This window comes from Asparagus officinalis, chromosome 3 (assembly GCF_001876935.1).
Source record: "Asparagus officinalis chromosome 3, Aspof.V1, whole genome shotgun sequence".
NCBI lineage: Eukaryota > Viridiplantae > Streptophyta > Magnoliopsida > Asparagales > Asparagaceae > Asparagus > Asparagus officinalis.
The window spans coordinates 44,107,135-44,120,975 of record NC_033796.1 but is presented as its reverse complement, the minus strand read 5'-3'; positions in this window follow the sequence as shown (position 1 = coordinate 44,120,975).

Here is a 13,841-nt window from a genome sequence, read left to right as displayed (position 1 = left end):
TAGATTCAAATTATTTGTTCAATCTAAAAATATCGATTTATGGGAAGTCATTGATTGTGCTTATATTGTGCCCACGTTAGAGAAATCCAAGTGGAGCAAACATGATAAAAAGATGTTTATTATGAACAAGCTTATATTAGAATTTTTATTAAATGCATTTAATTCATTATTGTCTAACAAGCTTGATTCTTTTGATAGCGCTTATACTTTGTGAAAATTCATAGAAGCGCATCAAGGAGACTTGGAGGCGATCCGACAAGCTTTGGAGGATCCCGCTTCAAGTTCAAAAGGAGCTTCATGCACACGTGCACTAGGCGATAGCCCTAGTGAGGTTTGCGAGTTCGAAACTATTAATGATTTATCTAGTGATGAACTTGCTTGTGCTAGTGAAAAATTATTGCATACCTACAAGAAATTACAAAATGACTTTATTGATTTAAAAAGCAAGCATGATAATTTAGAATTCGATCATGAGGAGCTAGTGTCAAAATTGGATGTCATTGCAAAAGAAAATACCATGCTTAAAGAAAACAATGACATGTTAATTTTGGAAAATGAAAAATTAAACACATCTATAACTAGCTTATCTCATGAAAAAGATAATACCATGTTAGAAGTAGAGAACATACAAAATGATACTGCTTCTTTCATAAATGACTATTTATATTCTACTTCTAATAAAAATGCATATGTGCCTAAAAATAAAGATTTGAATCTTGTGAATAAACGCATTCAGCTTTAAAAACATGCATTAATAATCATAAGTGGCTTATGGATATGTGTGCCAAGTCTAAGTCATCATCTACTCATTATGCACACATATATAGCAAAATTTACAAATACTCTATTTGCGGCCGAAAAGGTCATTTATCTAAATTTTGTTATAATGCACATAAACATAAGAATGCTAATGCTCCTTGTGCATCTCATGTAGCTTCTTCATCTTGTACACTTACACATTCACATGCTCATTCTCACAAAGTTCACCATAGGCATGCTAGTGTGTATATATGTGATAATTATGGTCGTTTTGGTCATTTGGCCGAATATTATTTTGATTTAAAAAGAAAATCTTATTTGCCAAATGTTTCTAGTAGACCACATCTTTTTAAATGTGATGTTTGTGGTAGATATGGCCACTTAGAAAAGTTTTGTTTTGATAATGTTTTACATTTGCAAAATTATCCTAAAAGATCATCTATGTTTGCAAATGTTTCCCGTGCACGAGCTAATGGTCCACAAAAACAAATGGATCTCTTTCATTGCACAAATTGCAATCGGAAGGGTCATTTGCAAGATTATTGTTTTGACCATGTTAGTGCACCATATGCGCCCAAGAGGGTTCATAACCCTAGGGCTTTGAGCTTAAAAGATAGGGGTCATGTCCATAAACCATTTGGTACCAAGAATACTTGGGTACCAAAACAAATTTGATTTTAAACCAAGAATTTTAATGTTTTTATTTTTCTTTTTCTTGGTTTTGAAAAATTATACTTTAAACTTTTGAACATAAAAACAATTCTTTTTCTTTGATCAAATCTTTTATTTTCATGATTATTAGTTTCATTTTTGATGAGAGGTTTGTGTTCATATAACCCCCCGGAATTTATTGGGTGTTTATTCCCAAACATTATTTACCGGGTGCTAAATATGTTTATATGGGTTGTTACTAGCTCAAGAGCTAGATATGGTTGCCTCTCTTGATTTTTGAAAATCAATGATGATTTGGTTTTATATGATTTAAATGTTGATTTATGATTTCATTTGGTTAATTTGTTTTCATTTGAAAACATTTTGCATGATTCTCATGTTCCTTTTATCTTTTTTTTTCATAAATCTATTCTTTTATATGGCTTTAATATTTTTTTGTGTTAATGAGACACTATTTTCATATTGATATATTTATATATGTTCTAATTGTCTTTATGTATGTGAGTTGTGTTTAGTATATTTTCCATCTATGCTTACTCATATATGTTTTGCCATGAATCTTCATTTCATATATTCTATAAAGCATTTTGATAGGGGGAGCAATCCCCACATATATATTTTTTTATACTCACCCATGCATATTGATAGGGGGAGCTTTCGATCACTTTATCCTTTTGTCCCCTTTTTGATGTTGTTAAAGGGGGAGAAATATTATGAGTATATTCTTTCTTGTCCCCTTTTTGATGTTGTTAAAGGGGGAGAAATATTATGAGTATATTCTTTCTTGTTTATATGCATGATATATTATACTTTGTATATTCATTTTCTTTCATGCATATATCCTTTTTGTAAATTGTTTTTCATCATCAAAAAGGGGAAGATTGTTGGCCCTCTTGTTTTGATGATGTTTAACAAATAATTTACTTCTAATGTTGTTTGTCTAGTGTTTGTGTTTTCGTATTTATTCTAGGTAAACAACGAGTTGGAGGATGGATGGAATAGAGCTTCAACGATCATATCCAATAGAGGTTGGCGGAATAGTGGAGTGAAGCAATGTACATTCAAGTTAAAGATACAAGTTCAAGCTTCTTCCGCAAGTGTACCAAGTCAAACTTATTGAAGATCAAGATCAAGCTTGGGTAATTTAGTTTAGATTTATATTATGTGTGTTAAGTACTCTAAGCTAATCATATACCACACATATCACGTATTTGGTTATATATTATGCTGTACAGAACAATACCTTCAACATCTAGGTAGTTTATTCACATGTAAATCCTTTCGATCTCCCTTTCCTCAGTTCCCTTGGAAGGTCCGCATATCCCTTCCTTCGTCTTTGCCAATTATGTCGGTTGCTCCCGAGTCAATCCACTAGTCACCAGTGTCAGTAGTTGCAGCATTGCACTCAAATGACACCGATGAACTCCCGCTTACTGGATCCCCATCCTTGTTCTGGGCGTTTGGGACCGCCCTTGTTTTTTGCATGTGGACAGTTGGCTTTGAAGTAGCCAAACTTCCTATAGATATAGCATGATCTAGGAGGTCCTTTTTTACCGCGATCGCGCGTTGGCTGGCCAGGTGTGGCCTTCTTGTTTTGATGATGTTTAAAACAATTTATCACTAATGTTGTTTTGTCTAGTATTTGTGTTCTTATTTATTACTAGACAAACAACGTAGTTGGAGGCATGGATGGAATAGAGCTTCAACGATCATATCAAAAGGAGGTTGGCGGACTGTCGGGTTGAAGCCTTGCAATTCAAGTTTAAGATCCAAGTTCAGCTTCATCCGTATAGTGTACCAAGTCAAGCTTATTGAAGATCAAGATTGCTTGGGTATATTAGTTTAGATTTATATTATGTGTGTTCAATACTTTAAGCTCAATCATATACACACATACACGTATTTGGTTTTATATATATATAGTCATATATATAAATACAAGTTTTGATTTTTAAGTTTAAATATGAAACAAATACATATTTATATATATATATATATATATATATACATGTTTGTTTTCATATGGTTAAGTTGTTTTGGTTTAGTTATGTAGATATGAAACAATATATATCTTCATATACACTTTTGTTTGTTTCATATTCTATTGTATTTAGAAAAATATTGTGTTTATGGATTAAAGACTTGTTCACACTATTTTCATATCTCGTATAATGTCTACAAATCCATTCTAAAGTGTTTCCAAGTTGTTTGAACTCGTTTTTGGAAAAATCAAGTTTTTTTGTTCATGTACGTGCATGTGTCCGTGCATGTTTTTACAAAACCGATGCGTTTTCACAATTGGGAAATGAGATTTGAAAAACTTCTTCGTTTACATGTTTATATTCATATATACAAACATTTCCACAAGTTTTACTAATTTTGGAGTTGTATTGTTATTTTCAATTGAATTTACAAAACCTAGTTTTCAGCAGTTTGTTTAGAAACTGTATATCTATGTTTAAACATTTATTTCTCTCAACCGAGTTTATATACATGTCTAGAACATTCCCTCAAAATTTCATGATTTTTGGAGTTGATTTACTATTTTTAATTGATTTTACAAAGTCAGATACGCAAAATTCCAACATCTGCCAAAATCTAGAAAAGTGCGGTCGACCGCCACGGTCGACCGTCATCAGTCCATAGACCAGTTTTGTAGTTTTTCTTCTCGCGGTATACCGTCACGGTCGACCGCCAAAGTTACCGTTGCACAGTAATGGTAACTTGCTGAATTTTGTCTTTTAGTGATTTTTGGGGGTTTTGGGGGTTGTTTTCTTCTACCCTATATATACCCCATTGCATTTATCATTTGATACACTAAGAGAATGTTTTAAAAGAGTTTAACAAGGGTTTAAACTTGTTTAGTGTTTGTTTAAAAGAGTGTTTAAGAAGCTTTTAAGCAATTGAGAGTTTTGGGTTTGTGAAATCAACTTCACAAGAGCTTGAGGAGATCCTATTGGTGCTTGAGCATCCAACCATCCTCCTTCAGTCTCTTGATCTATTGAGAAGTTTTCTAAACTCTATTTTCTAGCTTTATATCTATTTGCTTGTTTATCATTTTATTAAAGCTAATTTTGTATTGAGTTTAGATTTGATTTACCTCTTTGTTACACACACCCACATTGAGCTTATTGTATTTTCATACATAGTATAATTGGGTTGGTGAGAGTTGTAACAATTGAGAGTGAGCTTACATTGAGTTCTCATCTATTATAGAGAACAAATCATTTGTTATATTGTGAGATTGTAAAGTTTTCGGTGAGCTAGAAACCCGAGTGTGAGGAGTATAGACGTTGATCGGTGAACGTTAAAAACCGACATTGTGAGTGTTTGTGAACGTTGATCGGTGAGCGTTGAAAACCGACATTGTGAGGTGTAAACGTTATTCGGGTGAGTGTAGAAAACCCGGTCATGATAGTGGATTTCTCCCTGGGAGTGGGGAGCGGAAACGTAGGACGGAAGATCCGAACTCCGTGATCATTTGAGTGCGTTTGAGTTTGTCATTGGCGCATTTGCTTATGCATTTTTCTTATATCGCCAATTGCCTATTACTCTTGTATATTTTGCCCTATCACATTTGTAGTTTGATTATATCATACTTGTGTTAGTTTATATATCCTTGCATATATTTTTATCATATATGATATATCTCATTATTCATATTGCATATTCTTGCTCATATCATATTGTATATCTATCTTGCAAGAATAATATTTGAATTAGTTTTAATTAGCATAAAATCAGATTAGATTAGCATAAGACCCTAATCACCCCCCCTCACTCTAGGGTCTAACAGTTTTGGCCTCTTGGGCCAAATCTGTAATCCGACCCGTTAAGAATCCGACCCGGTTGTTAGGAATATCTCACGTTCTTGGATTTCTTTCGTTGGAGATTGGGTCTTACGGAGAGTTCGGTTCAGAGAGATACTGGGCAGATCTTTTGGGGACGCAAGTGGAGAGGGAACGCCCATAAATAGAGATGAGTTCTTCTCCTCTGTACAACAACAATCTCCATCAGAGTCCCAAATAGAATCCCTCTCTTATTCCTTCATTGGTATCCGAGCCGATGCGATTCCCAAATCCTAGTTTTTTTTCTTTCCTACCGCTAAACCCTAGCCTCACTCCCATCGTTTGCGGAGCCCACTGCTATCTCCCTCAAGTTCGACGATTCTGGAGGCGATCGCCGCTCCGACGAACAACTTCAAGCTTTCAAAAGGAAAAGCCTCCCCGACCCATACCTCCTCCTCTCAGATCCTTACACCCACCGACCGACTTCCAACAACCCTAGGCCGTCTTCTAATCCCCACAATCGCCGACCTGCGCCCGCCAACCCGTGCAGCCACCTATCCGCAGCTGCTCTCCGGAAGGACACAACTCTCTGAATATATTTTTTCCCTCCTCACTGTAAGTATCATATCTTAGTACCCATCTCTTCAAAATCTCATTTTGGGAGAGATTTTAACTGTTGCGTTTTCTGGAAGTCCCCCCTATAAAACTCATATTTTCTTGCATAGGATTATGTTGTTATTTACTTAGTTGTTTTTTAATGGTGGAAGAATAAGTTAATTAATTAGTCCATTATCTCATTGTTCTGTGTTTTTGTGGAAATTTCTATTTTTTTTGGGACTGTTTGAAAATGGGAAAAGGGGTCTGTAATTTACAGTTGAAAATTCCATTTTTTTGAAATCTCTCATTTAACTTTGATAATAGTTAGTATTTATTTGCTTATTGAAATTAATAGTTTATTCTTGAATTAATTTTGTATATATAATTAATCTTGTTGTTAAAAAATAATTAAAAAATTCTTTATATTTCATTATTATAGTTACAGTACAACTTTTAATTTTTTTTATTTATAATTGTTCTAGTATCAATTAACTAAGTTAGTTTTCTATTTTAGCAACATAAATCAATACTGTTTGAAATATCATACAGCTTTATTATCGTCATGGCTAGTAAATTGATTGCATCACTTACAAAAATAGAATGTCTTAATGGTTCCAACTATGACATGTGGCATAGGAAAATTATGTACGGACTTATCATGACAATCTAGATAGTGTCCTAGATGTTTCTGTACCAACTCTTGGTGATGATCCCAATGACGTTCAGAAAAGAGAGCTTGATCAGTGGTAACTTAAGGACAATAAGGCTAAAAACCATATGTGAATGTTCATTAAAGATAATTTAATCAAAATTTTTAAAAACTACAATACAGCTAAGGAAATGTGGCTTGCAGTTAAGGAGAAGTATGACACTACTTCTGAGGTGAACATACAACTCTTAATGCATAGATTCAATTCATGTCGTATGCAAGAAGGTGATAATGTTACCGAACATGTGAACAAGATGATTGTTGTGGCTAAGGACCTATTTTTAGCAAGATCTAAAATTCTTGAGAAATTACAGGTGGCAACTATTTTGAATAGCCTGCCACTGTCACTAGATATGGCCGCCACAACACTTAGGCTTAATGGAACTATTAAACGTGTTACTGACTTGCCAGCCCAGTTAGCAATGGAACATGATTTACTAGCTAGACGGAGAGGTTCATATGTGAACCTTGTGCAGCAAGAAGAATCAAATGCGACTCACAATTGCAAGGCACAAGGAAGTAATCAGTTTGGACTTGTCAAGCCTTCCTTCAAAGGATCTGGTTGATAGACCCTAGAGGGGGGTGATTAGGGTCTTATGCTAATCTAATCCGATTTAAATGCCAATTAAAATTAATTAATGAGTTATCCTAGCAAGTATGAAATACCACAAGAAATATGAGCTAGAATAAGCAATATGAACAACAAGATATATCCTAACAAAGAGATATAGGCAATGTATGTGCAAGGATATAAACTAACACAAGGGTAAACAATATGAACTAGATAGTGGATGATATAAATAATGAGCTATAGACAATGGCGACAAGAAATATAAACATAAGATTAAGTGCGCCAAAGCAAACTCAAACACAGGATATGATCACGGAGTTCGGACTTTCCGTCCTACGTCTCCGCTCCCCACTCCTGGGGAGAAATTTACTATCACAACCGGGTTTTCTACGCTCACCCGAAAAACGTTTACACCTCACAGTGTCGGTTTTCAACGCTCACCGATCAACGTCACTCCTCACACTCGGTTTCTAGCTCACCGAAAACCTCACTACACACTCGGTTTCTAGCTCACCGAAAACCTTACAACACTCACAATGTAACAAATATAAATTTGTTCTCTACAATAGATGAGAACACAATGAAAGCACAACTCAAAGTTACAATCTCTCACCACCCAACTATACTATGTATGAAAGATACAATAAGCTCAATGTGGGTGTGTGTAACAATGAGTAAAATGAAATCTAACTCAAATAGCAAACTAGCAATAATAAGAATATGAAAATCAATAACGAAATTGCTAGAGAAAAGAGTTAGAAAACTTCTCCATAAACACAAAGAAGAGGATGAAGAGGATTGAGAATGAATCCCTCAATCTGCAGTGAAAACTTCATCTGTAAACAAAAACCCCCCAAAAAATCGGAACCAGGAAAATATAGCCGTTATGCTACAGTAACTTTCACGGTCGACTGTAGCGGTAGACCGTGGGTACTGTAGCAGTCTGGTAAATCTGATTTTTCTGCATCTCTGGTTTTGTAAAATCAATTAAAAATAGTAAATCAACTCTAAAAATCATGAAATTTTGAGGGAAGGTTCTAGACATGTATATGAACATGTTAGAGAAAGAATTTCTGAAAAATCACTTCCCGGTTGAGAGAAATAAATGTTTGAACACAGATAAACAGTTTCTGAAAAACTTCTGAAAACTCGGTTTTGTAAATTCAATTAAAAATAACAAAACAACTCCAAAATTAGTAAAACTTAGGGAAATGTTTGTATATATGATAATAAATATGTGAACGAAGAAATTTTTCAAATCTCATTTCCCAATTGTGAAAACGTATCTGTTTTGTAAAAACATGCACGGACACATGCACGTACATGAACAAAAAACTTGATTTTTCCAAAAACGAGTTCAAACAACTTGGAAACACTTTAGAATGGATTTGTAGACATTATATGAGATATGAAAATAGTGTGAACAAGTATTCAATCTATAAACATAATATTTTCTAAATACAATAGAATATGAAACAAATAAAACTGTATATGAAGATATATATTGTTTCATATCTACATAACTAAACCAAAACAACTTAACCATATGAAAACAAACATATATATATAAATATGTATTTGTTTCATATTTAAACTAGAAAATCAAAACTTGTATTTATATATATGACTATATATATATAAAACCAAATACGTGTATGTGTGTATATGATTGAGCTTAAAGTATTGAACACACATAATATAAATCTAAACTAATATACCCAAGCAATCTTGATCTTCAATAAGCTTGACTTGGTACACTATACGGATGAAGCTGAACTTGGATCTTGAACTTGAATTTCATAAGCTTCACTCCACAATTCCGCCAACCTCCATTTGATATGATCGTGAATGCTCGATTCCATCCATCCTCCAACTACATTGTTTGTCTATAATAAATAAGAAAATACAAATACTAGACAAACAACTTTAGTGGTAAATTGTTTGTTAAACATCATCAAAACAAGAAGGCCAACAATCTCCCCCTTTTTGATGATGACAAATAATTTCCAAAAAGAAATATATGCATGAAGGAAATGAATATATAATTTATAATTCTCATGCATATAAACAAGAAAGAATATACTCACAATATTTCTCCCCCTTTGACAACATCAAAAAGGGGACAAAAAGAATAAACAAACATAGAATAGGGAATAGCTCCCCCTATCAAAATGCCATATAAAATATATGCAATAAAGATCAAGGCAAAACATGTGAGCAAGCATACATGAATATGCTAAATATCACTCACATACAAAAAGATAACGAGAACACATATAAATATGTCAATATGAAAATAGTGTCTCATTAACACAAAAAATATAAAAACTATATAAAAGAATAGCAAAAAATATAAAAACCATATAAAATAATAGATTTATGAAATCAAAAGAAGAGGAACATGAGAATCATGCAAAAAGTTTTCAAATGAAAACGAATCAACCAAAAGAAATCATAAATCAAAATTTAAATCATAAAACCAAATCATCATTGATTTTCAAAAATCAAGAGAGGTAATTATATCTAGCTCTTGAGCTAGTATCAACCCATATAAACATTTTAGCACCCGGTAAACAAGATTTGGGAATAAACACCCAATAAATCCGGAGGGTTATATAAGTACAAACCTCTCATCAAAACAAAACAAATAATCATGAAAACAAAAGATTTTAACCAATAAAAGGAATTGTTTTCATAAAAGTTTAAAATACATTTTTTAAAACCAAGAAAAAGAAAAATAAAAGTATTAAAATTCTTGGCTTAAAAATTATTTTGGCACCCAAGTATTCTTGGTGCCGGTTTGTTTAGGGACATGACCCCTATCATTAAAACTCAAAGCCCTAGGGTTATGAACCCTCTTGGGCACATATGGTGCACGAACACGGTCAAAACGTGCAATGAAAGAGATCCATTTGTTTTTGTGGACCATTAGCTCGTGCACGGGAATCATTTGCAAATAAAGATTTTTCTTTTAAATTATATTGCAAATGAGAAACATTATTAAACAAAGGTGGTTTACTTAAGAAATTTGGCAAGTTTGAATATTTTTTCAAATCATAACAAAACTTCGCCAAATGGCCAAATCTACCACAAACATCACATTTAAAAACATATGGTCTACTAGAAAACATTTGGCAAATGAAATTTCTTTTTCAAATCAAAACAATATTTTGCCAAGTGACCAAAACGACAACAAAGATCACACTTGAACACACTAGCATGCTTATGATGAACTTTATGAGAATGAGCATGTGAATGTGTAAGTGTACAAGATGAAGAAGCTACATGAGATGCACAAGGAGCATTAGAATTCTTATGTTTGTGTGCATCATAGCAAAATTTTGATAAATGACCTTTTCGGCCACAATTAGAGCATTTGTAAACTTTGCTATATATGTATGCATAATGAGTGGATGATGACTTGTGCATAATGAGTAGATGATGACTTAGACTTGGCACACATATCCATAAGCCTCTTATGATTATTAATGCATGTTTTCAAAGTTGAATCTAAAGATGAAATGCTTTTATTCATAAGATTCAAATCTTCATTTTTAGGCACATATGCATTTTTATTAGAAGTAGAACATAAATAGTCATTTATAAAGGAAGCAGTATCATTTTGTATATTCTTTACTTCTAACATGGCATTGTCTCTTTCATGAGTTAAACTAGCAACATTTGAAGTTAAAGAAACATGATCCAATTTTAATTTTTCACTGTTTTCTTTAAGGATCACATTTTCATTAGAAATAGTTTAAAACTTAGATGCTAACAACTCATGATCGGTTGTTTTCTTTAAGGATCACATTTTCATTAGAAATAGTTTAAAACTTAGATGCTAACAACTCATGATCGGATTTCAAATCCTCATGCTTGCTTTTTAAATGAAATAGTTTAAAACTTAGATGCTAACAACTCATGATCGGATTTCAAATCCTCATGCTTGCTTTTTAAATTAATAAAATTTTTATGCAATATGTTATAGGCATGCAATAATTTTTTACTAGCACAAGCAAGTTTATAACTAGATAAATTATTAGTGGATTCGAACTCGCAAACCTCATTAGGGCTATCGCCTAGTGGCCATGTGCATGATGCTCCATATGAACTTGAAGTCGGATCCTCCAAAGCTTGTCGGATCGCCTCCAAGTCCCCTTGATGTGCTTCAATAAGTTTTCATAAGTTGTAAGCACTATCAAAATGAACAAATTTGTTAGGCATAGATTGAAATCAAGAGCATTTAGCCAAATATATCTACAAAATATTGTTCATTGTAAACATACGATGATCATTTTTATTCACTTGGATTCTCCATAGTGGGCGCATATAAGCTAAGAATCATCTATAATTTTCCATAAATTCAATAGTATTTTAGATTGGAACAAAATAGTTTAAATCTAACACAACCATTGGGCATAGGGGAAATTTGTCTAATCTAGTAGCATATATTTGATGGCATACCCTAAACATAGATAGCATTCGCTTTCATATCCATAATTTTATAAAAATATGTCAAGCAAGATACAAATGTAATTCAAAACAAAGTATTAGCACAATAAGATAACTGGATCTTTAAACTCTAAGGCAAAATTTAGACCTTATAATCAAGAGCACCATAAGCTCTGATACCAATTGCATAGACCCTAGATGGGGCGTGATATAGGGTCTTTGCTAACCTAATCCGATATAATGCCATATTAAAATTATATTAATGAGTGTATCCTAGCCAAGTATGAAATACCACAAGATATATGACCTAGAATAAGCAAAATATTAACAACAGATAATCCTAACAAAGAGATTATAGGCCATATGTATTGTGCAAGGATATAAACTAACACAAGGATAAACAATGATGAACGTAGATAGTGGATGATAATAATGAGCTTTTTGGACTAATTGGCCCTTACAAGAAATATAAACATAATAGATTAAGTGTGCCAAACAAACTCAAACACAGGTATGATCACGGGAGTTCGGACTTTCCGTCCTCGTCTCCGCTCCGCACTCCTGGGGAGAAAGCCACTATCACACGGGTTTTCTACGCTCACCGAAAAACGGTTTACATTCCTACACGTGTCGGTTTTCAACGCTCACGTATCAACGTCACTCCTCACACTTTCGGTTTTCTAGTTCACCGAAAACTTCACAAACACACTCGGTTTTCTAAGCTCTCTACCGAAAACCTTTTCATATCTCACAATGTAACAATAAATGAATTTGTTCTCTTCATATAAGGGAGAATCAATTTAAGCCCCACAACTCAAAGTTACAATCTACTCACCAACCTAATATACTGTAAGACCCGTACGTAGATTTTTGAGTTATGTATATGTACATCAGTAATGAAGTTGAGTGTGCAAGCATTTCGAACCATTATGCAGCAGAGTCAGAGTATGCCAGTTTCTAGTCCATGAGTTCGAACTCATGACTGTCATGAGTCGACTCACGAAATCTGAGTCCTGTTGTTTTTTTTAGTCTCTGCTGAGTGACTCATTTATCATGAGTCGACCCATGAAGTCATGAGTCGACTCATGACTGTCATGAGTCGACTCATCGGTGGTTTTTTTTGCGTTTTCTGGGTCGGACGTTTGTTTGGTTTCGGGTCGGGTTTATCCACTCGTTAGTTATTCCTCTATCCGAAAACACATCTTCTTGATCAGAAAAGCCCTGAGAAACCCTAGCCTCTTCTCCCCTCTAAACCCTAGCTCGTTTTGGGATTTTTGGGCGATTTTGGGGATTTTCAGTGAGCTTTCGTGGATTGCCAGCGAAGGGGTTTGTTCATCATCACTTTCTAAGGCGAGTAACATCTTCGGCCCAACTCTTTCTCCCATGTTTTTATTATTAGTTATAACTGTTTTTCATTAAATTTTATTGAAGCCTAAGACATTATTTCAAGTATAAATCAAGACCCTTGTTAGTGGTCATAGCCTAAAATCATGTATTTCAGATTTTAAATCCCCACCAACAAGTTTTTCATGAAAACCCAGATCTGGAATTTTGTGTAAGAATAGAAAATATGAGTTTATTTTGATTAAATGACTTTCTTTCATGAATAGGAGTTAAATGTTAGATTTAACCTACAATGCAAAATCGTTCTCATGATAAATATGTTTTCTCACTGTGATCATAGTCAAGAATCGGATGGCCTATAGAAGTGTAGATCATTAAGAATGGAAGTGTGGATCGTTTGAACAAGTTACAGTTGGCTGAAGAAAATGCTTGTGTTCAGCCCCGGCTGGCTGAGTCGACCCACGCCTCATCATGAGTCAACTCAACAGGTTGAGTCGACCGATTGACTGTCATGAGTCGACTCACGAAGTCTTAGTTAGTGCTGTCTTTTTGTTTCTGCTGAGTCGAGCTCGTCAGTTATAGCGAGTCGACCCAATAAAAGCTCATGAGTTGACCCATGACTGTCATGAGTAGACTCATGAAGCCCTTTCCTGCTATTATTTGAGTTCTGCTGAGTCGACTCATATTAAGCACGAGTCGACTCATCGCAGTATTTTTCTTTCTGTTTCGTTCGTGCTTCTATTTAAATCATCTGCTGGGTATATATATATGAGTATATATGTATACCGTGTTTATATATTCAAGAGTACTATCTATCACGTTTGGACTGGAGGAGTGCCTCGTTTTTTTGAGTATTTATTTGCAGTGAATATGATTTTAACTATACATGTGAGATGACCTTTCGGACATAAGTTTAAGTCAGTACAGTAGGGCATGTTCGGGAATAAGA